General features: G+C 43.5%; 1 pseudogene; it reads left to right on the top strand.

Moving 5' to 3' along the window:
- Positions 1-13,803: 13,803 nt before the first annotated feature.
- Positions 13,804-14,379, top strand: LOC148776194 (E3 ubiquitin-protein ligase RNF185 pseudogene; annotated as a pseudogene).
- Positions 14,380-24,472: the final 10,093 nt, after the last annotated feature.

Below are 24,472 nucleotides of genomic sequence, written 5' to 3' on the forward strand. Positions count from 1 at the left end.
TGGTAGCAGAGCTGGAAGGATCTGATTCTGGTCACCTGCCCCTGGGGGCAGGGCAAAAATTGATCAGAACAAAGACCTCAAGTCTCCTGACCACCCCCCCCCCCCCATCCCAAAGCACTCGCCATTGGACCACAGGGCCTTTTGTCCAAATGCTTATTATTCCAAGTTCTGATTTCTTCATATCTTTACAGATGGGTTAAAATTTGTGCTTGGAGTTTCGGGATATCCTTCAGAGCTTCCCACACTGTCCTTGCTCATAGATGTGTATGGACAGTAAGAGGCTGGAGAAACACTGCTGAGTCCTTTTCCTCTTTGTGATTATAATTTTCCCTCCTACTTTCCCTTACGGCTGAATAGAAGTAGGTTGAGAGACAAAAAATAAAAGTCTGACACTGTTTCCACTGTTTCCCCATCTATTTCCCATGAAGTGATGGGACCAGATGCCATGATCTTCGTTTTCTGAATGTTGAGCTTCAAGCCAACCTTTTCACTCTCCTCTTTCACTTTCATCAAGAGGCTTTTGAGTTCCTCTTCACTTTCTGCCATAAGGGTGACTTTATTTTTTTGGGCTCCAAAATCACTGCAGATGCTGATTGCAGCCATGAAATTAAAAGACGCTTACTCCTTGGAAGGAAAGTTATGACCAACCTAGATAGCATATTAAAAAGCAGAGACATTACTTTGCCAACCAAGGTCCGTCTAGTCAAGGCTATGGTTTTTCCCATGGTCATGTATGGATGTGAGAGTTGGACTGTGAAAAAAAGCTGATCTCCGAAGAATTGATGCTTTTGAACTGTGGTGCTGGAGAAGACTCTTGAGAGTCCCTTGGACTGCAAGGAGATCCAACCAGTCCATTCTAAAGGAGATCAATCCTGGATGCTCATTGGAGGGACTGATGCTAAAGCTGAAACTGCAATACTTTGGCCACCTCATGCGACGAGTTGACTCACTGGAAAAGAGTCTGATTCTAGGAGGGATTGGGGGTGGGAGGAGACGGGGTCAAAAGAGAATGAGATGGCTGGATGGCATCACTGACTCTATGGACATGAGTCTGAGTGAACTCCGGGTGTTGGTGATGGACAGGGAGGCCTGGAGTGCTGTGGTTCATGGGGTCGCAAAGAGTCGGACACGACTGAGCGACTGAACTGAACTGAATCATAAAGTAAAGTATCTAGGAAACTTGAAAAATAGGAAATTGTAAATAAACGGCAACAAAAGGCACACATATAACTGTAGCCCAACTGCTGGTCACCTAGATGTCCTGAGATCCTCCAGGAGGCCAGGATCACTCTGCTAATGAGTGAAGCGAAAGTCTCTCAGTTGTGTCCAACTCTTTGTGACTCCATGGACTGTGTAGCACATTAGGACCCTCTGTCCATGGAATTCTCCAGGCAAGAATACTGGAGTGGGTAGTTATTCCCTTCTCCAGGGGATCTTCCTGACACAAGGATCGAACCCAGGTTTCCTGCATTGCAGGCAAATTCTTCTTACCATTTGAGCCAATTAAATTGGTCTGCAAACCCCAGACCATGAGTAGTGAGACAGTGTCTGTCTCTCTTCATATCTCCTGAAATTCCTGGGGGAGGGACATATATTTTTCCAGTGAGCTCCTGTTCTAGTTTTTCTTCTTTTGCTTAATTATTTCAGTTTATGATCCATTTCACCAAAAATGAATATGTATATACCAAACAGTGCTGTACTTGTGCTTAGTTGCTCAGTTGTGTCTGACTCTTGCAACCCCATGTACTCTAGTCCCCCAGGCTCCTCTGTCCATGGGGATTCTGCAGGCAAGATACTGAAGTGGGTTGCCTTGCCCTCCTCCAAGGGACCTTCCCAACCCAGGGATAGAACCCAGGTCTCCTGCATTGCAGACAGATTCTTTACCTTCTGAGCCACCAGGGAAGCCCATACCAAACACTGTGTAATTGTATTTTGAATCTTATCTCTTTGTGCTGGTTGCTGTTCTAATTTCTTTTTCTCAAAATGTCACCTACATATGACTGTGTATGTTTCAGACTTCACTGAAGCTTCAGTGTCCTGCTGGGAATTCCTAGAGCTGGGACTAGGCTGAGGTCAGTGCTGCACAACCCTGAAATTTTGCATCCTAGGTGCCTCTCTTACCATACCCTAGTCTGGCTCTGAGGATGAAATTCGATCACAGAAAAGCAAACAACTTAGGACTGAGTGACATACATTTCTGTGCTTTAAATATCCAAGTTGTCCATCTCCAGAGCAATTATTGACTATCTTCTGTGTAGAGCCTGGGCTACCTTTCTTTTTTTAAAATTTTAATTGGAGGCTAATTACTTTACAATATTGTATTGGTTTTGCCATACATTGACATGAATCTGCCCTGGGTGTACATGTGTTCCCCATCTTGAACCCCCCTCCCACTGACCTCCCCATATCATCCCTCTGGGTCATACCAGTGCACCAGCCCAAAGCATCCTATATCATGCATCGAACCTGGACTGGTGATTTGTATCACATATGATAATATACATGTTTCAATGCCATTCTACTAAATCATCCCACCCTCGCCCTCTCCCACAGAGTCCAAAGGACTGTTCTATACATCTGTGTCTCTTTTGCTGTCTCATATACAGGGTTTTTGTTACCATCTTTCTAAATTCCACATATATGCGTTAGTATACTGTATTGGTGTTTTCTTTCTGGCTTACTTCACTCTGTATAATAGGCTCCAGTTTCATTCACCTCATTAGAACGGATTCAAATGTATTCTTTTTAATGGCTGAGTAATATTCCATTGTGTATATGTACTAGAGCTTTCTTATCCATTTGTCTGCTGATGGACATCTAGGTTGCTTCCATGTCCTGGCTATTATAAACAGTGCTGCGATGAATATTGGGGTACATGTGTCTCTTTCAATTCTGGTTTCCTCGGTGTGTATGTCCAGAAGTGGGGTTGCTGGGTCGTATGGCAGTTCTATTTCCAGTTTTTTGAGGAATCTCCACACTGTTCTCCATAGTGGCTGTACTAGTTTGCATTCACACCAACAGTATAAGAGGGTTCCCTTTTCTCCACACCCTCTCCAGCATTTATTGCATGTAGGCTTTTGGATAGCAGCCATTCTGACTGGCGTGAAATGGTACCTCATTGTGGTTTTGATTTGCATTTCTCTGATAATGAGTGATGTTGAGCATCTTTTCATGTGTTTGTTAGCCATCTGTATGTCTTCTTTGGAGAAATGTCTGTTTAGTTCTTTGGCCCATTTTTTGATTGGGTTGTTTATTTTTCTGGAATGGAGCTGCAGAGTTGCTTGTATATTTTTGAGATTAATCCTTTGTCAGTTGCTTCATTTGCTATTATTTTCTCCCATTCTGAAGGCTGTCCTTTCACCTTGCTTATAGTTTCCTTTGTTGTGCAGACGCTTTTAATTTTAATTAGGTCCCATTTGTTTATTTTTGCTTTTATTTCCAGTGTTCTGGGAGGTGGGTCATGGAGGATCCTGCTGTGATTTATGTCAGAGAGTGTTTTGCCTATGTTCTCCTCTAGGAGTTTTATAGTTTCTGGTCATACATTTAGATCTTTAATCCATTTTGAGTTTATTTTTGTTTAAGGTGTTACAAAGTGTTCTAGTTTCATTCTTTTACGTGTGGTTGACCAGTTTTCCCAGCACCACTTGTTAAAGAGATTGTCTTTTTTCCATTGAATATTCTTGTTTCCTTTGTCAAAGATAAGGTGTCCATAGGTGCATGGATTTATCTCTGGGCTTCCTAGTTTGTTCCATTGATCTATATTTCTGTCTTTATGCCAGTACCATACTGTCTTGATGACTGTGGCTTTGTATTAGAGCCTGAAGTCCGGCATGTTGATTCCTCCAGTTCCATTCTTCTTTCTCAAGATTACTTTGGCTATTCGAGGTTTTTTGTATTTCCATACAAATTGTGAAATTATTTGTTCTAGCTCTGTGAAAAACACCATTGTGGGCTACCTTTCTTCTGAACCCTCTCCATGACTCATTCCTTATTATTGTTTAGAATGCTACCCTCCCTACCCCCTTCCTTGCCTTGTACTTCCCTTTAGCTCTTCGAGGCTGTACCCCCAAACACTTTAGCCTTCATTTGTGAGAGGCTATTGAGAGTTTTGGCTAAACAAAGACCTTGTCCTACGTAAGAAGAACTCTGGTGCAATCCTTAACTCCAGACTGTCAGGCTACAGAGTAGTGGCAGATCAATATAACTGGACCAAGGCTCTGAAGGTGATAGAAGTCTGCAATCAGCTGATCACACTCTGAAGGAGACCTTCCCAGTAGGAAGTATGGCTGTGAGGTGGCCAAAGTCCTGACCTTGAAGCTGAAATGCCAGGGTGGTGGAACTGGGTACATGCTTGCAACATACTGCTGCTGCTGCTAAGTCAACTTCAGTCGTGTCCGACTCTGTGTGATCCCATAGACGGAAGCCCACCAGGCTCCCCCATTCCTGGGATTCTCCAGGCAAGAACACGGGAGTGGGTTGCCATTTCCTTCTCCAATGTGTGAAAGTGAAAAGTGAAAGTGAAGTCGCTCAGTCGTGTCTGACCCTTAGCGACCCCACGGACTGCAGCCTACCAGGCTCCTCCATCCATGGGATTTTCTAGGCAAGAGTACTGGAGTGTCTTGCCACTGCCTTCTCCGTTGCAACATACAGATCATGTCGATTTGAACCAGTCTCTTAACTTCCTCGAGTCTCAGTTTACTTATCTGGAAGTAGTGTGGGGATTATATTAGATAAAGCCTATGATGTTGTTTTTTTAAACTATACAGTGCCTGAAAATGGTGTGGTTATTATAACAACAATAAAAATAAAGACAGGCTCAGGAACACTTGTTAAAGCAGATTTCTTTTTATCTGGACACAGTTCATAGCTGGGTGACATGAGGAGCTGGGATGAGGTAAGGTACCTGATATGATGGGCAGCAAAACCCTGCACCAGGAGGGGAGCCCACGGAGTTTTCTGCTCAATGACTCACTGCAGGAGGTCACCCCTCACAGAGCTCCGCTCTCAGAAGTTTCAGTTAGGAAGGGACTGAAGAGGCAAATCCAGTTAATGACTAATTCCTCAAAGTGACAGAAGAATTTTGACCCCACTCCTAATAATGACTTAAGAGACAATTTGGCACATGGACTAGGGGGTTGAACCAGCCTGAGGAAAACACACAAAAATCTCTTCTTTCTTGAGGGTCTGTCTCTCATTCAACGGTATTTTGAAAGCACCCCTTGATTGGGAGTCTGTTGAGACTTGGCTGCAGAAATAATGTTTAGGACTCCCTCTGTGTCCTGTGTATGAATTTAATTCTCAATGTCAGGCAAAGAACAGGGTGAAATTCTCTATAGTATTTAGTTCTAGTGCTGGGAAAATGGTTGCCACCTTGGCTCAGTTACTTTCCTTTTATTTATGAGAGGATAGCATTCACTTCAAAACAAATGCTTTGCCTATTGTGCCATCTCTTCTTTATTGGCTGATGAAAAACATGGAAAATTATAGCTAAAAATTCTATCCTAGTAGTTCAAATCAGAGAAGCTATATCACAAAAAATTAATGAAGCAAGTACATTTGTTGGGAGTTAGTGTGGGAACATAGCTTCTTGAATGATGGAAGTATTCTTCAGAACTGCACGTTCAAAGAACAATAGAAATTACCCTCACTTTCCTCTGAGATGTACAGGAGAGTCTCAGCAAGCAGTGGCTTGCTGAAATGAGGAAGAGATTTTTCCATTGTTCTAGTTTTTTTTCTAGAAGTTTCTAACTAGAAATAACTGGGAAAATTATTTCTGAAATTACAAAACAAGCACACATCTTATTAATTAATAACCAATGAAAAAATTTAAATTAACAGAAATCCTGAAATAAGACAGTGAGATGAAATATTAACCTTCTTGTCTTAATTCAAAGTTTCTTAACAGTAGTAATTAAATGCTATTTTATTTAATGCAGAATAATTCATTTTCTCATTTCACTGGGAAAACCTATTGGCCTGTTTGTAATGAAAGGCACTGATGTATGCTCTAAACATTCCCAGGTCCAAATGCAGTAAGGAGGAACATTCCCGTCTGTGGTTCAGGACTTAATAAGTGAGGCAAAATTCCTTTATCATTCATGGGAAATTGAAGTGTAAATTTTAAAAAATCACAGTAGCAGAAGAGTCAAATACATTTTCCACGGGCAGCCCTGCTTTATAATTAGGATGCTATACTTCAGTTGCAGTACATTTTCAATAAGTGGGACTGAATTTTAGAGAACTGGTACAATCTATCAGATGATGCTTGCAGCTGTGATTCAGTAAAATGTCTGCATGTATAGGAACTGCAAATACTGCTAGAATCGAGTCCTGGTGACTTAAGAATATTACATCATTTTGACTGTAAATGTTGCTATCAGTGGGTTACGATGTCTGTAATTCACTTTAAATACTTCAGCATAGATTGGATAACATTAAGAATGTTTGAATTAGTTTAAGCTACATTTTAAAGGGAACCAGTTGACCTAATCAAAAGTTCATGTTCCAGGAGTAATTTTAGTTAAGAATTCATCAGAAAAGCCATACTCCATATGAAGTTACTGGGGCCTTCTGTGATATTTATGATTTGGTCAACTCCAGAGATTGTGCTACTCCCATGTGCATAGAAGGGAATTAGATAACCCTCAAGCATCTAAAAAATGTTAGCTGTTCTAACCTGCCAGCTTAATGGTTGTATACACTGAATTGGCCTGAGCCGAGATCTCAGTCATGAGCTCTTCTTAGATGATGGTCATGCTCTTTCTGTGATCCATGATGGTGCTGGCATGTGGTTTGTGCTCAGTGCAGATTTGTTGAATTAGTGAATGCATTAATTTTTGCTTGGCAATTTCATTTTAGTGAGTTATTTCTTGGGGTCCTGATGTACTTATCATTTAGCTATTAGTGTGAAAATGGAAACTAGGTAGACCTATGGCTTAACAATTATGCAAATTTATGGTACTGGTGTTAGTAATGTTGTCATAAATTTAGCACTGATGTCCAGTTAAAGTCTGCTTGATATCAGACGTAGAAAAATGAAACAAACTATTATGAACATTGTTTACAAACTGTTTTTATGTCTGACATTGCTTGATTTAGTCAGTATGACTTGGAGATAAATTTTAATTTTGGAGGTAAGCTAACTCTCATTGTGGATAATCCACTAAAGATAGCTGAGGCAATCAACTGCTGGTTGTAACTGGGAAAATGGCACTGAATCTGTCCCTCTTTTTTTCTTTTTCAGCTTTTCTTCTCTCTGCTTTCTTCTTTTGGGGGAAATCATGGGACAATTCATTTGATCTGGACCTTGAAGGACAGGTGGGGGTTTTTTGGATGATGGTAAGAGCTTCCTGCTAGAGAGAAGTGGGTGAATTGAGAATTACAGAGGGGGAATGTTCTGGGTGTGTTTGCATAAAGGTAAATAGTCTAAAGTCAGTTCTCTAGGAGGGGGTGGTGGGTGTCATGTTCATGTATAACTGTCCATGTTTTCAGTCAAGAAAGAAGAGATGCCACAGTAGGCAAAGCATTTGTTTTAAAGTGTATTGATATCCTCTCATAAATAAAAGGAAAATAATGGTGCTAAGTGGCAACCCAGAACGAGCCCTGAATTCTGCATAGAACACCACCCTATTCTTTGGCTGACACTGAGAATTAAATCCGCACACAGGACACATACAAAGGGAGTCCTGAGAATTATTTCTTTTTTAAAAAAATAATTTGATTTATCTATTTATGGCTGCTCTGGGTCTTTGCTGCTACATGGGCTTTTCTCTAGCTGCAGCAAGCAGAGGCTACACTGTAGTTGTGGTGTGCAGGCTTCTCATTGCAGTGGCTTCTCTTGTTGTGGAGCACATGTTCTAGGACACTCAGGCTTCAGTAGTTGCAGTTCCCAGGCTCTAGAGCACAGACTGTATAGTTGTGGTGCAAGAGCTTAGTTGCTCCTCAGTGTGTGAGAGCTTCAGGGACCAGGGATTGAACCTGTGTCTCCTGCATTGGCAGGCGGATTCTTAACCACTGAGCCAACAGGGAAGTCCCCTGAGCATTATTTCTGCAGGTATGTCTCAACAGACTCCCAGTCAAGGGGTGCTTTCAAAATGCGCTTGAATGAGAGACAGACCCTCAAGAGAGAAGAGGTTTTGGTGTGTTTTCCTTAGGCTGCTTCTACCCCCTTGACCATATACCAAGTGGTCTCTTAAGTGATCATTAGTGTGGTTGAAATTTGTCTATCACTTTGAACCATTAGTCATTAATTGGACTTGCCTCTTCAGCCCCTTCCCAGTTCATACTCCTGAGAGTGGAGCTCTGTGAAGGGTGACCTCCTGTAGCAATTTGTTGAGCAGAAAACATGGTGAGCTTCCCTACTGGAGAGCTTCAGTGCCTACCACACCTCAGGTACCTCACCTCAGTCGAGTTCTATACTTACTGTGTCCATAGGTTTTCTTCTTCCTGTTTATTATGGCTGTGGTCACAAAGATCTGAAAAAGGGCAGTAGAAGATGAACCAGTTGAGATGGGCAGTGGTGGGTGTAATAAAGCCTCTCATGCTATGCTGAGGAGTTTGAGTTTCAATTTGTAGGTGAAAGGGAGCCAGTGAAGAGTTCTGCTTGCAGGATGGCAGATGCATTGCTGAGGGGACAGTATGAACTTGGGAGACTACTTGGCCTTGAATCCAGGCTTTACCATTTCCTCTGGTGTGACCTTGGCAAGTCACTTAGCCTTCCTGTGCATTTATGGATAGTACCTCTTCCCTAAGGTTTGCTGTGAATATTAAACAAGATACTACATGGAATGAGGCTTCCCAGGTGGCATGAGTGGTAAAGAATTTGCCTGCCAATGCAGGAGATACAAGAGACCCAGCTTTGATCCCTGAGTAGGGAATATCTTCTGCAGAAGGGCATGACAACCCACTCCAGTATTCTTGCCGAGAGAATCCCATGGATAGAAGAGCCTGGAAGGCTATAGTCCATGGGGCCCCAAAGAATCAGACATGACAGAGCACAGTTCAGTTCAGTTCAGTAGCTCAGTCATGTCCGACTCTCCGCGACCCCATGAATCACAGCACTCCAGGCCTCCCTGTCCATCACCAACTCCCGGAGTTCACTCAAACTCATGTCCACAGAGTCAGTGATGCCATCCAGCCATCTCATTCTCGGTCGTCCCCTTCTCCTCCCGCCCCCAACCTTTCCTAGCATCAGAGTCTTTTCCAGTGAGTGAAATCATCGCATGAGGTGGCCAAAGTATTGGAGTTTCAGCTTTAGCATCAGTCCTTCCAATGAACACCCAGGATCGATCTCCCTTAGAATGGACTGGTTGGATCTCCTTGCGGTACAAGGGACTCTCAAGAGTCTTCTCCAACACCACAGTTCAAAAGCATCAATTCTTCGGAGATCAGCTTTCTTCACAGTCCAACTCTCACATCCATACATGACCACGGGAAAAACCATAGCCTTGACTAGACGGACATTGGTTGGCAAAGTAATGTCTCTGCTTTCTAATATATTATCAAGGTTGGTCATAACTTTCCTTCCAAGGAGCAAGCGTCTTTTAATTTCATGGCTGCAATCAGCATCCGCAGTGATTTTGGAGCCCAAAAAAATAAAGTCTGACACTGTTTCCACTGTTTTTCCATCTATTTCCCATGAATTGATGGGACCAGATGCCATGATCTTTGTTTTCTGAATGTTGAGTTTCAAGTCAACCTTTTCACTCTCCTCTTTCACTTTCATCAAGAGGCTTTTTAGTTCCTCTTCACTTTCTGCCATAAGGGTAGTGTCATCTGCATATCTGAGATTATTGATATTTCTCCCAGCAATCTTGATTCCAGCTTGTGCTTCTTCCAGCCCAGCGTTCCTCATGATGTATTCTGCATAAAAGTTAAATAAGCAAGGTGACAATATACAGCCTTGACGTACTCCTTTTCATATTTGGAACCAGTCTCTTGTCCCATGTACAGTTCTGACTGTTGCTTCCTGACCTGCATACAGGTATCTCAGGAGGCAGGTCAGGTAGTCTGGTATTCCCATCTCTTTCAGAATTTTCCACAATTTATTGTGATCCACACAGTCAAAGGCTTTGGCATAGTCAATGAAGAAGAAATAGATGTTTTTCTGGAACTCTCTTGCTTTCTCCATGATCCAGCAGATGTTGGCTATTTGATCTCTGGTGCCTCCGCCTTTTCTAAAACCTACTTGAACATCTGGGAGTTCACAGTTCACATATTGCTGAAGCCTGGCTTGGAGAATTTTGAGCATGACTTTACTAGTGTGTGAGATGAGTGCAATTGTGCGGTAGTTTGAGCATTCTTTGGCATTGCCTTTCTTTGGGATTGGAATGAAGACTGACCTTTTCCAGCCCTGTGGCCACTGCTGAGTTTTCCAAATTTGCTGGCATACTGAGTGCAGCACTTTCACAGCATCATCTTTCAAGATTTGAAACAGCTCAACTGGAATTCCATCACCTCCACTAGCTTTGTTCGTAGTGATGCTTTCTAAGGCCCACTTGACTTCACATTCCAAGATGTCTGGCTCTAGGTCAGTGATCACGTTATCGTGACTATCTTGGTCGTGAAGATCTTTTTTGTACAGTTCTTCTGTGTATTCTTGCCACCTCTTCTTACTATCTTCTGCTTCTGTTAGGTCCATACCATTTCTGTCCTTTATCGAGCCCATCTTTGCATGAAATGTTCCCTTGGAATCTCTAATTTTCTTGAAGAGATCTCTTGTTTTTCCTTTTCTGTTGTTTTCCTCTATTTCTTTGCATTGATCGCTGAGGAAGGCTTTCTTATCTCTCCTTGCTCTTCTTTGGAACTCTGCATTCAGATGCTTATATCTTTCCTTTTCTCCTTTGCTTTTTGCTTCTCTTCTTTTCACAGCTATTTGTAAGGCCTCCTCAGACAGCCATTTTGCTTTTTTGCATTTCTTTTCCATGGGGATGGTCTTGGTCCCTGTCTCCTGTACAATGTCACGAACCTCCATCCATAGTTCATCAGGCACTTTATCTATCAGATCTAGTCCCTTAAATCTATTCCTCACTTCCACTGTATAATCATAAGGGATTTGATTTAGGTCATACCTGAATGGTCTAGTGGTTTTCCCTACTTTCTTCATTTTAAGTCTGAATTTGGCAATAAGGAGTTCATGATCTGAGTCAGCTCCTGGTCTTGTTTTTGCTAACTGTATAGAGCTTCTCTAACTTGGGCTGCAAAGAATATCATCAATCTGATTTCGGTGTTGACCATCTGGTGATGTCCATATGTAGAGTCTTCTCTTGTGTTGTTGGAAGAGGGTGTTTGCTATGACCAGTGCGTTCTCTTGACAAAACTCTATTAGCCTTTGCCCTGCTTCATTCCGTGCTCTAAGGCCAAATTTGCCTGTTACTCCAGGTGTTTCTTGACTTCCTACTTTTGCTTTCCAGTCCCCTAGAATGAAAAGGACATCTTTTTTGGGTGTTAGTTCTAAAAGGTCTTGTAGGTCTTGATAGAACCGTTCAACTTCGACTTCTTCAGCATTACTGGTTGGGGCATAGGCCTGGATTACTGTAATATTGAATGGTTTGCCTTGGAAACGAACAGAAATCATTCTGTTGTTTTTAAGATTGCATCCAAGTACTGCAGTTCGGACTCTTTTGTTGACCATGATGGCTACTCCATTTCTTCTAAGGGATTCCTGCCCACAGTAGTAGATATAATGGTCATCTGAGTTAAAGTCACCCATTCCAGTCCATGTTAGTTCACTGATTCCTAGAATGTCTATGTTCACTCCTGCCATCTCCTGTTTGACCACTTCCAATTTGCCTTGATTTATGGACCTAACATTCCAGGTTCCTATGCAATATTGCTCTTTACAGCACCGGACCTTGCTTCTGTCATCGGTCACATCCACAACTGGGTATTGGTTTTGCTTTTGCTCCATCCCTTTATTCCTTCTAGAGTTATTTCTCCACTGATCTCCAGTAGCATACTGGGCACCTACCGACCTGGGGAATTCCTCATTCAGTATCCTATCATTTTGCCCTTTGATACTGTTCATGGGGTTCTCAAGGCAAGTATACTGAAGTGGTTTGCCATTCCCTTCTCCAGTGGACCACATTCGGCTGTGGTCCATGTGATCAGATCAACTAGTTTGCCGTGGCGCAGGCGCAAGGGACGCCGGCCCCGGCGGCGCAGACGCGAGGGCCCCGGCTCAACCGACCAGGCAAAGAAGCGCGGCCGAGAGGAGCTGCCCCACATCCAACAGGCGGTGGCTGCACAGGTGCAGGAGGGCCGAGAGGAGCTACTCCACATTCAGGGTCAGGAGGGGCGGCCTTGAGGTGATACCCCTCATCCAAAGTAAGGTACAGCGTCTGCCCTTTACTGGAGCGGCTGTGAAGAGATTTTCCACGACCAAGGTAAGGGAAACACAACTAAGACGGTAGGTATTGCGAGGGGGCATCAGAGGGCAGACACACTGACTGAGCACACACACAGGGATACATGTAATGAACTCGAATTCTGTCTAGCTCATGAGTGCTCAGTAAATATTAGGATCAGCATGCTTTATATACTCATGCACGTTCTTCAGTGGTGTGTATAGACAGCCATAGATGAACACAACTTAGTCCTTGTGATAACATGGGGACAGGCTGGGCCAGGGTTGTGTTGCATAACTCCAGGGGCCCCTGAACAAGTAAATGATCTGAGCAGGCCTCATGCTAAGGCCATTTGGCTTCAAGTCCCCTTCTTTTTCTATGGTATCACTGTTGCCCTAGCAACAATAAGATCTTCTCTCCTCAACGATAGCTCTAAATATTTCTGAATGATGGCATGTTCTGGCTTTTTTAAAAGATAAATACATTAGGAGACCTAGGGATTATACCAAAGCAAAGATTTCTTTTCAGCACCTAAGGATGGGTACTAGTCATTCAAAAGTTTTCAAGACAGAGGCAAGGGTATGCATATATATATATATATATATATCCCCAGCTCCTGTTAAAATTACCTTGAATTTTGGAAGATTTTGTTCACGTTTCAGACCTCCTTTCCCCAAGGTGCTATTCTGGATGGTCAAGTGATGAGCAGGAGGTTTCAAAAGAAAGAATGGTACGTTTCAGGTGTGCTGCTTAATGATGTTCAAAAGAAGCTATTGTAGCTGATTGGAATGTGAACCCACGGGCAGGGTGCATTTTAATTTCCATTTAAAGTGGGGAGCAAGCCTGTGGGGAACCAGCCTGACCTCATTTAGCTGGCAAAAGGTGGGTATGTGCATAGTTAATAATGAAAGTATCTTCCATCTGTAAAGGGTTTTATGCTTTGAAAATTTCTTTGACACACTTTATTATATTTTGATACTTCCAGTAGTTCCAAGGAGGCCAGAATTATTCTCTTTTTGGATACATGGAAAATGAGACTCAGAAAAATGCAGCAATGAGCCCAGTGTCACCAGGTTGCCCACGATCACATGGACACAACTGAAGCTCCAGAGGTCACGTCTGGTGCTGTTTCTCTTACAGTGAATCCACCCACGAGGTAAGGTGGAATTCCCCCTTTTAAAGTCAAAATTAAATCATTATTATACCAGATATCACTTCTGACTGCACTGTGAATTCATGGCCCAGACAAGCAAAACACTTCATTTCTCTGGATCTTAAAATACACTTTTGAAGGAACACAGAGGAGCCTAAATTTCACCCATATATTAAAATTGTGTGATTCGGGCTCTGCATCAGTTAACCAGAGTCTGTGTTGGTTGGGATCCGAGGTTTGGCCAGACAGACTAATCCAGGATTTCTCTGGGGAGAAGCTCCTCTCCAAGATTGCTGACAGCCAAGGATGTTGAGCAAGGGGTCCTTGGCCTATGCGTCCCCTGAGAACTTGAGTGCTGGGGGCCCAGGGGCAGCAGCAATGGTGCTGGTGAGAGCGGAGGTCAGGGCAGCACATTTGAGTGCAGCATCTGCCTGGACACAGACATGGAGGCCACCGTCAGCCTGGGCGGGCTCCTCTTCTGTTGGCCATATTTACATCAGTGGCTGGAGACAAGACCTAACAGACAGGTGTGTCCTGTTGGCAAAGCTGGCATCAGCCACAACAAAGTCATCCTGTTCCACAGCAGGGGCAGCACTGGGCAGCAGGCCCTCAGAGAGCAGACCCCTCCTCGCCCTCAAGGCCAGAGGCCAGAGCCGGAGAACAGAGGGGGATTCAAGGGTGTGGATTTGGAGACGGTGGCTTCCAGATGTATTTTGGAATTGGGGTCTTTCCTGTGGCATGTTTGCCATAGCATTGACCATGAATGATAGGTAGCCTCCTGCAGCTGTCCCAGGAATGCCCCAGTAAGTGGACAAGCAGTTTCCATTATGCCCCTTCCTCTTTGCGGCGCTGGTGATCATGTTCCGGTTATTGATTTCCTAATGCTGGGCTCCTGGCCTACATCCATGGCAGGGCCTCTGGAATGGTTATACTTCACCCCTTGATGTTTTGCTTCCTGGCTAATCCTGACCCTTGGAAATAGTGGGGTTGGTGACATGTCAAGGAGTCTTGCTTCTCCATCAGAGTTTTGGGACTTAAGACCAATTGAGGACCCTGGCGTATGGCCACTGACCCTGCTGTAATCTCAGGCCTTAGCACTGAGTCATCCCTTACCAGTTATACTGTGAAATCCTATTCCAGTGGGCTCAGCAGGTCCTGACTCTGCACAGGGAAGAGGCAGGAGGAGAACTGTCAGTACAATTTCACTTGATGTTAATATTACATAAACAAAGGGATGAACCAAATATGGAAACCTCCTTCCATATCTTTATCCCTTGGTGAGTGGCCTGTGAAGTCAATTGTTGTTCAGTCGCTAAGTCACGTCTGACTCTTTGCGACCCCATGGACTGTAGCACACCCGGCTCCTCTGTCCTTCACCATCTCCCAGAGTTTGCTCCCATGTTTGTTGATGTAGTGATGCCATCCAACCATCTCATCCTCTGTCACCCACTTCTCCTGCCCTCAATCTTTCCCAGCTTCAGAGTCTTTTCCAGTGAGTTGGCTCTTCCCATCAGGTGCCCAAAGGATTGTGGCACTCCTCATACAGAGGTTCCCCTTCCAGATCCTAGTTCTGTCCTATTTTCTCCTCCTTCTCCTCAGAAGAGATGCAAGAAATTGCTGTCCTGTTAAGATCATAATTACAGCAGCTGGAGCTGGAGTCGAGTCATGAACTCACCAGAGACCTAAAGATCTTTCATTGCCTCTGGGCCATGCTCAGTGTCTTTGGCTCCTGAATTGTTTGAATGATCTCCTGATTTCCTGGCATAGATTATCCCCAGAAACATGTGGTTGCCCATCAGCTTTCCCCTCAAAACTATGCACACCTGCCTCCTGTCTGAGGACACCAATGTCGGTGACTGCCCAGGTCAGAACCGACTGTGTTAGGAAAGACTTGCTGTCTGGACTTAGGTGGGATTCTGAGCTTGGATGCAGGAACGACTGAGCAAGCAGCCCATCACCAAGGCTGCAGAAGCTCCTGGTGTATTCCTTTTCCAAAGGAAACTGGGGGCCTTGTCAAGTCATCCCAACAGTATATGGAAGACCACCCTCCTCAGAAGTCAAATTGTCCTTAATGAAGAGGGAGGAACAGGAGAGACCTTCACATAACTCTGATTTTTGTATGGCTCCAAGACCCCCCATATGTGTGCTGAAACCAGAGAAATGCACGACTCTAGAGCAGGCAGCCACTGGTGGTTTGTAAAACCAGGTGCAGAGCCTGGGAGCCTCAGCACGAGGATAGAATGTATTCTTCCCGTGGAAGCTCTCCCCTGGAAACGTCCATGAAGTTATTCTTGTCAAACCCTTGATTTGATTTTCAACTTCACAAGCTTGGGGCTTCCCTGGTGGCTCAGATAGTAAAACATCTGCCTGTAGTGCTGGAGACCCAGGTTCAATTACTGCATTGGGAAGGTCCCCTGGAGAAGGGAATGGTAACCCACTCCAGTATTCTTGTCTGGAGAATTCCATGGATAGAGGAGCCTGGCAGGCTACAGTTCATGGGGGTCACAAAGAGTCAGACATGAGTGAGTCACTAACACTTTCACTTTTCACAAGCTTACAGAGTGAAGTGAGTTAAAAAGAGAAAAAACAAATATTGTGTATTAAAGTGTGAGTTTCCAGGTGGTGCAGCGTGCTGGTGCAGGGTTAAAGACTCTACCTGCCAGTGCAGGAGAAAGGAGACGTGGGTTTGATCCCTGGGTCAGGAAGATTCCCTGGAGAAGGAAATTGCAACCCACTCCAGTATTCTTGCCTGGGAAATCCCATGGACAGAGGAGCACGGCAAGCTACAGGCCATGGTGTCCCAAAGAGTTGGACATGATGGAACACAAACACATACATATTAATGCATATATGTGGAGTCTAGAAAAATGTTATTAATGAATCTAACTGCAGGGAAGGGATGGAGACGAGATGTAGAAAATGGACTTGTGAATACAGTGGGGGCAGAAGAGAGTGGGACAAACGGAGAAAATAGGATTGACATATATACACTACCATGTGTAAAACAGACAGTTGCTGAATTGCTAAATAACACAGGGACCCCAGCGCAGTACTCTGTGATGACTTAGATGGGTGGGAATGGGTAGGGGGAGGGAGGCTGAATAGGGAGGTGATATATAGACTTTATATTTTTGGGCTCCAAAATCACTGCGGATGCTGATTGCAGCCATGAAATTAAAAGACGCTTGCTCCTTGGAAGGAAAGTTATGACCAACCTTGATAGTATATTAAAAAGCAGAGACATTACTTTGCCAACCAAGGTCCGTCTAGTCAAGGCAATGGTTTTTCCCGTGGTCATGTATGGATGTGAGAGTTGGACTGTGAAGAAAGCTGATCGCCGAAGAATTGATGCTTTTGAACTGTGGTGTTGGAGAAGACTCTTGAGAGTTCCTTATACTGCAAGGAGATCCAACCAGTCCATTCTAAAGGAGATCAATCCTGGATGTTCATTGGAGGGACTGATGCTAAAGCTGAAACTGCAATACTTTGGCCACCTCATGCGACGAGTTGACTCACTGGAAAAGACTCTGATGCTGGGAAAGGTTGGGGGCGGGAGGAGAAGGGGACGACGGAGAATGAGATGGCTGGATGGCATCACCGACTCTGTGGACATGAGTTTGAGTGTACTCCGGGAGTTGGTGATGGACAGGGAGGCCTGGAGTGCTGTGATTCATGGGGTCGCGGAGAGTCGGACACGACTGAGCGACTGAACTGAACTGAACTGAACTGATATATATATATAATTATGGCTGATTTGTATTGTTGTATGGCAGAAATCAACACGATGTTGTAAAGCAATTTTCCTCCAATTAAAAAAACCAACAAAAACAATATTGTAACAAATTCAATAAAGATGTTAAAAATGGTACACATTAAAAATATTTTTTTTAATTGTATGATTCTCTCAGTCATTCGGTTTCTGGAACACTAGGTTACATGGTTCCTTACTTAACTTCCAGGAAGGACAGGGGCATTTTAATTTGCTTACTAGGAATAGCTGTTGCCATCTCTTGCCATTTCTTGTTTGACCACTTCCAATTTGCCTTGATTCATGGACCTAACATTCCAGGTTCCCATGCAGTATTGCTCTTTACAGTATCGGACCTTGCTTCTATCACCAGTCACATCCACAACTGGGTATTTGGAAGTGGTCAAACAAGAGATGGCAGGAGTGAACATAGACGTTCTAGGAATCAGTGAACTAACATGGACTGGAATGGTTGAATTTAACGCAGATGACCATTATATCTACTACTGTGGAAGAAATGGAGTAGCCATCATGGTCAACAAAAGAGTCCGAACTGCAGTACTTGGATGCAATCTTAAAAACAACAGAATGATTTCTGTTCGTTTCCAAGGCAAACCATTCAATATTACAGTAATCCAGGCCTATGCCCCAACCAGTAACGCTGAAGAAGTCGAAGTTGAACGGTTCTATCAAGACCTACAAGACCTTTTAGAACTAACACCCAAAAAAGATGTCCTTTTCATTATAGGGGACTGGAATGCAAAAGTAGGAAGTCAAGAAACACCTGGAGTAACAGGCAAATTTGGCCTTGGAGCACAGAATGAAGCAGGGCAAAGGCTAATAGAGTTTTGTCAAGAGAACGCACTGGTCATAGCAAACACCCTCTTCCAACAACACAAGAGAAGACTACACATGGACATCATGAGATGGTCAACACCGAAATCAGATTGATGATATTCTTTGCAGCCAAAGATGGAGAAGCTCTATACAGTTAGCAAAAACAAGACCAGGAGCTGACTCAGATCATGAACTCCTTATTGCCAAATTCAGACTTAAATTGAAGAAAGTAGGAAAAACCACTAGACCATTCAGGTATGACCTAAATCAAATCCCTTATGATTATACAGTGGAAGTGAGAAATAGATTTAAGGGACTAAATCTGATAGATAGAGTGCCTGATGAACTCTGGACAGAGGTTCGTGACATTGTACAGGAAACAGGGACCAAGACCATCCCCATGGAAAAGAAATGCAAAAAGTGAAATGGCTGTCTGAGGAGGCCTTACAAATAGCTGTGAAAAGAAGAGAAGCAAAAAGCAAAGGAGAAAAGGAAAGATATAAGCATCTGAATGCAGAGTTCCAAAGAATAGCAAGGAGAGATAAGAAAGCCTTCCTCAGCAATCAATGCAAAGAAATAGAGGAAAACAACAGAATAGGAAAAACAAGAGATCTCTTCAAGAAAATTAGAGATTCCAAGGGAACATTTCATGCAAAGATGGGCTCGATAAAGACAGAAATGGTATGGACCTAACAAAAGCAGAAGATATTAAGAAGAGGTGGCAAGAATACACGGAAGAACTGTACAAAACAGATCTTCACGACCAAGGTAATCACGATGGTGTGATCACTGACCTAGAGCCAGACATCTTGGAATGTGAAGTCAAGTGGGCCTTAGAGAGCATCACTACGAACAAAGCTAGTGGAGGTGATGGAATTCCAGTTGAGCTATTTCAAGTCTTGAAAGATGATGCTGTGAAAGTGCTGCACTCAATATGCCAGCAAATTTGGAAAACTCAGCAGTGGCCACAGGGCTGGAAAAGGTCAGTCTTCATTCCAATCCCAAAGAAAGGCAATGCCAAAGCATGCTCAAACAACCGCACAATTGCACTCATCTCACATGCTAGTAAAGTCATTCTCAAAATTCTCCAAGCCAGGCTTCAGCAATATGTGAACCGTAAACTCCCAGATGTTCAAGCAGGTTTTAGAAAAGGCAGAGGAACCAGAGATCAAATTGCCAACATCCGCTGGATCATGGAGAAAGCAAGAGAGTTCCAGAAAAACATCTATTTCTGCTTCATTGACTATGCCAAAGCCTTTGACTGTGTGGATCACAATAAACTGTGGAACATTCTGAAAGAGATGGGAATCCCAGACCACCTGACCTGCCTCTTGAGAAACCTGTATGCAGGTCAGGAAGCAACAGTTAGAACTGGACATGGAACAACAGACTGGTTCCAAATAGGAAAAGGAGTACGTCAAGGCTGTTTATTGTCACCCTGCTTATTTAACTTATATGCAGGGTACTACATGAGGAATGCTGGGCTGGAAGAAGCACAGGCTGGAATCAAGATTGCTGGGAGAAATATCAATAACCTCAGATATGCAGATGACACTACCCTTATGGCAGAAAGTGAAGAGGAACTCAAAGGCCTCTTGATGAAAGTGAAAGAGGAGAGTGAAAAGGTTGGCTTGAAGCTCACCATTCAGAAAACAAAGATTATGGCATCTGGTCCCATCACTTCATGGGAAATAGATGGGAAAACAGTGGAAACAGTGTCAGACTTCATTTCTTGGGGCTCCAAAATCACTGCGGATGCTGATTGCAGCCATGAAATTAAAAGACGCTTACTCCTTGGTAGGAAAGTTATGACTAACCTAGATAGTGTATTAAAAAGCCGAGACTTTGCCAACCAAGGTCCGTCTAGTCAAGGCTATGGTTTTTCCAGTGGTCATGTATGGATGTGAGAGTTGGACTGTGAAGAAAGCTGAGCGCCAAAGAATTGATGGTTTTGAACTGTGGTGCTGGAGAAGACTCTTGAGAGTCCCTTGGACTGCAAGGAGATCCAACCAGTCTATTCTAGAGGAGATCAATCCTGGGTGTTCATTGGAAGGACTGATGCTAAAGCTGAAACTCCAATACTTTGGCCACCGCATGCAACGAGTTGACTCACTGGAAAAGATTCTGATGCTGGGAAGGATTGGGGGCAGAAGACGAAGGGGACGACCGAGAATGAGATGGCTGGATGGCATCACTGACTCGATGGAGGTGAGTTTGAGTGAACTCCGGGAGTTGGTGATGGACAGGGAGGCCTGGCGTGCTGTGATTCATGGGGTCGCAAAGAGTCAGACACGAGTGAGTGACTGAACTGAACTGAGGAATAGCTGACTATTTTGGATGTTGTAAGTACATCTAAAAAATCTTAAACATGTTTTCTTTTATCCCATGATTTGTGGGGGGAGATTAACTCAACTAATGAGGTCCATCTTTTCCCCTAATGATGTGAGTAAACTAAAGTTATGGAGCTATTAAAAATACATTGAAATTGATTGACAGAGATGCCTGTAGTTATAAAGAAGGGAAGGAAAAGTGGAAAGATGAAAGGAAGGAAGAAAGAAAAAACAGACTGTCCTGGTAGAAGTTATAGAATGCAAAATATATGTATTAGAACAGAAAAAGGCATCAATAGAGTATAGCAGCAGAGAGTATTAGGGAAACCTTTAAAATCCATGATTCTAGTCACTTCTCTTCATAGGCATGGACTACATACTCAAAGAGATTAGATAACTTACCCAGAGTTTATGGTGGACAATAGCAGTGCCAGGACTGGGAAAACCAGGAACCAATTTTTGAATGCTCGTTATGCCAAGGGCTTAAAAAATGTTCTCTCCCAGTGTGATGGCTTGAACTGTAACTTCCTCCCCCAATTCACAGGTTCAAGCCCTAAGCCATAATACTCCAGAATGTACTGACTTTATTTGGAGATAGGGTTTTTTATAGAAGTAATCAAGTTAAAATAAGCAATAGGGTCCTAATCCAATGTGATTTGTGTTCTTATGAAAAGGGGAAATTTGGATACAGACATGGATATGTTGAGAACACCAGCTGAACTTGAAGATGGACACCTACAAGCCAAGGGGAGGGGCCTGGTGCAGAGCCTTCCCTCACAGCTCTTAGAGGAAGCCAAGCCTGCTAACCCCTTTGCCTTAGACTTTTAGTCTCCAGAACTGTGGGACAATATTTTTGTTTTTTAAGGTACCCAGTTTGTGGTATTTCTTTATGACAGCTCTAGAAATTGATTGATCCCAGGATTTCCCTGGTGGCTCAGTGGTAAAGAATCTGCCTGCCAATGTAGGAAACACCAGAGATGCAGATTTGATCCTTGGGTCAGCAAGATCCCCCAGAGTAGGAAGTGGCAACCCACTCCAGTATTCTTGCCTGGAAAACTCCATGAAGAGAGGAGCCTGGTGGGCTGTAGTCCATGGGGTCTGAAAGAGTTGGACATGCCTGAGCATGCATGTGCACACATCCTATTAGGCAGACATTGTTTTCCCTGTCTTGTAGGAGGAGCCTGAATGGTGTTAACCTGGGGATTTGGGATCACAGTCTAGGTGAGTTAGATTTGGAGGTCACACCTCTTCTGTTGTGTGAGGTGGCTCCTCTGTGAGGGTGAGTTACAACGCAAATGGGTTTCCTGTGTCCCTCCTTTGTCCCATAGTGTTTCTGCATGAAACTGCCCATTAAAAACCTCGAAGCATTTAGTGACCATTCAACTTCCTTCACAGTCAAGTTATGTAGTCTGTCTTTCTTTTAAAGAGAGGGTTTTTTCGTCAAGTGTTTGCGACTGTGAGCATAGGTAGGCCTTGGACAGAGAGAGCTAAGCCCTCAACTTTAGAAGTTGGAGAATTTAAACACTTCACACTCTCCAGTGGTTCATTTCACTTTGAACCCAAACGCCTACAGCTGCAACTAGAAATAGTATAATCAGTCAAGTGTCAGGTCACGTCCTACAGAAGTTAAGATGCAGCACTTCTCTTCAACAGCAGAAAGCCCACTGTGAATGGGGCTAAAATGTGAGGTTAGGAGGGCTGCTGGAGTGATATTAAACAGTGTTAAAAGCAGTTTCGGTGCAGGAGACGTGTGTCTGTACCTAGGTGGTTCCACTTCTGGAAACAGAGTTCTAACAAATAGTTTCTCTCAATGGTAGTACATAAGCTCTGGTAGATTTCTAAACTGAGGTAATGATTTTATAGAAAAATTATGTTTTATAGAACCATATTTTGAAGAAGAAGCACATTTATGTATTTGAAAATTTTTGTGTTTTGAAAAGTCTAAATTTCAGCTTTCTAGCTGTGAAATGTGGTAAAAGCTCCTTGTGAGGTTGTTGTGAGGGCGAAATGAGATGTGTATTGGAGGTCTGGGAAAGTTGAAAGCCCAACTCTACACTAAGGCGAAGTTTTAACCAGACTGTAAATTTACCCAGGTAAACTTTAAAATAGCCATAGACTCCATTGACTCCAAGTTACAGCAAAAGTTCCCTCCTCCTAATTTTGAGTCTGGACTGAGTGTACATGTGTATGGCATGTTTTGACCCTTTGGGGAAAAAGTGAATTTAAGGTCTAGATATTATTAACTGGTATCAACTCATAGTTGATAAATAACTTAGAGCTACATCTAAAGGTTTCCTATTTGTCTTTGTGTTCCTGGCTCTAATGAATCAGACATGATCTGCACTGGTCACTGTCCAAAGTTTGAGTGAAAAAAAATGGTTAAGAAGGCAACTGGCTATGTCATACCCAGAGTGCCAAACGCAGCCACACAGCACAATGTCTCACTGTTCTTTCTTCCAAGCCACCTGGATGGGTTAATGGGAGTTAGGAGGAAAGGAGAGGTCGTATGAGATTTGGAGAAACTTGATGGGAGGAGGTGAAAGAAGGTGCCTGCCAAAGTAGGGGTATGGGATCAAAGTATATGGCGGTGATTGAGACTGTGGCCCTGGAGATAAGCTTTCTGGGTTTAACTCTAAGCCTTGGTCTCCTTGTCCCTAAAATGGGAATGACAGAAGTGTGCTGATGAAGTGAGTCACCCTTGTAAGCCTCTGAGGCCATTCTCACTGTGCTCACTGCCGACTTTCCTTACTCTTTTCTAGTGATGATTGGTTTATGTGTCCTCTCCCCCATTAGGCTCTGAGCTCCTTGAGGAGCCTCCTGGATTCTTCTTCATCTTTTGATCTTTTTATATTAATATTGTTGAGTGGATGAGCTATAAGAGCTCTGGAGTATTGTTCACCTTCACTCTCAGCCTCAGCTGACATTCCAACCATTGAGGATAAGGTGGAAGTAAGTTAGACAGGCACCAGAGATCAAATTGCCAACATCCGCTGGATCATGGAGAAAGCAAGAGAGTTCCAGAAAAACATCTATTTCTGCTTCATTGACTATGCCAAAGCCTTTGACTGTGTGGATCATAATAAACTGTGGAAAATTCTGAAAGAGATGGGAATCCCAGACCACCTGACCTGCCTCTTGAGAAACCTGTATGCAGGTCAGGAAGCAACAGTTAGAACTGGACATGAAACAACAGACTGGTTCCAAATAGGAAAAGGAGTACGTCAAGGCTGTTTATTGTCACCCTGCTTATTTAACTTATATGCAGGGTACTACATGAGGAATGCTGGGCTGGAAGAAGCACAGGCTGGAATCAAGATTGCTGGGAGAAATATCAATAACCTCAGATATGCAGATGACACTACCCTTATGGCAGAAGGTGAAGAGGAACTAAAAAGCCTCTTGATGAAAGTGAAAGAAGAGTGAAAAGGTTGGCTTGAAGCTCAACATTCAGAAAACAAAGATCATGGCATCTGGTCCCATCACTTCATGGGAAATAGATGGGGAAACAGTGGAAACAGTGTCAGACTTTATTTTTTTGGGCTCCAAAATCACTGCAGATGCTGATTGCAGCCATGAAATTAAAAGACGCTTACTCCTTGGTAGGAAAGTTTTGACCAACCTAGATAGCATATTAAAAAGCAGAGATACTACTTTGCCAACAAAGGTCCATCTAGTCAAGGCTATGGTTTTTCCAGTGGTTATGTATGGATGTGAGAGTTGGACTGTGAAGAAAGCTGATTGCTGAAGAATTGATGCTTTTGAACTGTGGTGCTGGAGAAGACTCTTGAGAGTCCCTTGGACTGCAAGGAGATCCAACCAGTCCATTCTAAAGGAGATCAGTCCTGGGTGTTCATTGGAAGGACTGATGCTAAAGCTGAAACTCCAATACTTTGGCCACCTCATGTGACGAGTTGACTCACTGGAAAAGACTCTGATGCTGGGAAGGATTAGGGGCAGGAGGAGAAGGGGACGACAGAGAATGAGATGGCTGGATGGCATCACCGACTCGATGGACATGAGTTTGAGTGAACTCCGGGGGTTGGTGATGGACAGGGAGGCC

The sequence above is a fragment of the Moschus berezovskii genome, chromosome 11, assembly GCF_049115385.1.
Source record: "Moschus berezovskii isolate FMDL1 chromosome 11, NW_MosBer_1.0, whole genome shotgun sequence".
NCBI lineage: Eukaryota > Metazoa > Chordata > Mammalia > Artiodactyla > Moschidae > Moschus > Moschus berezovskii.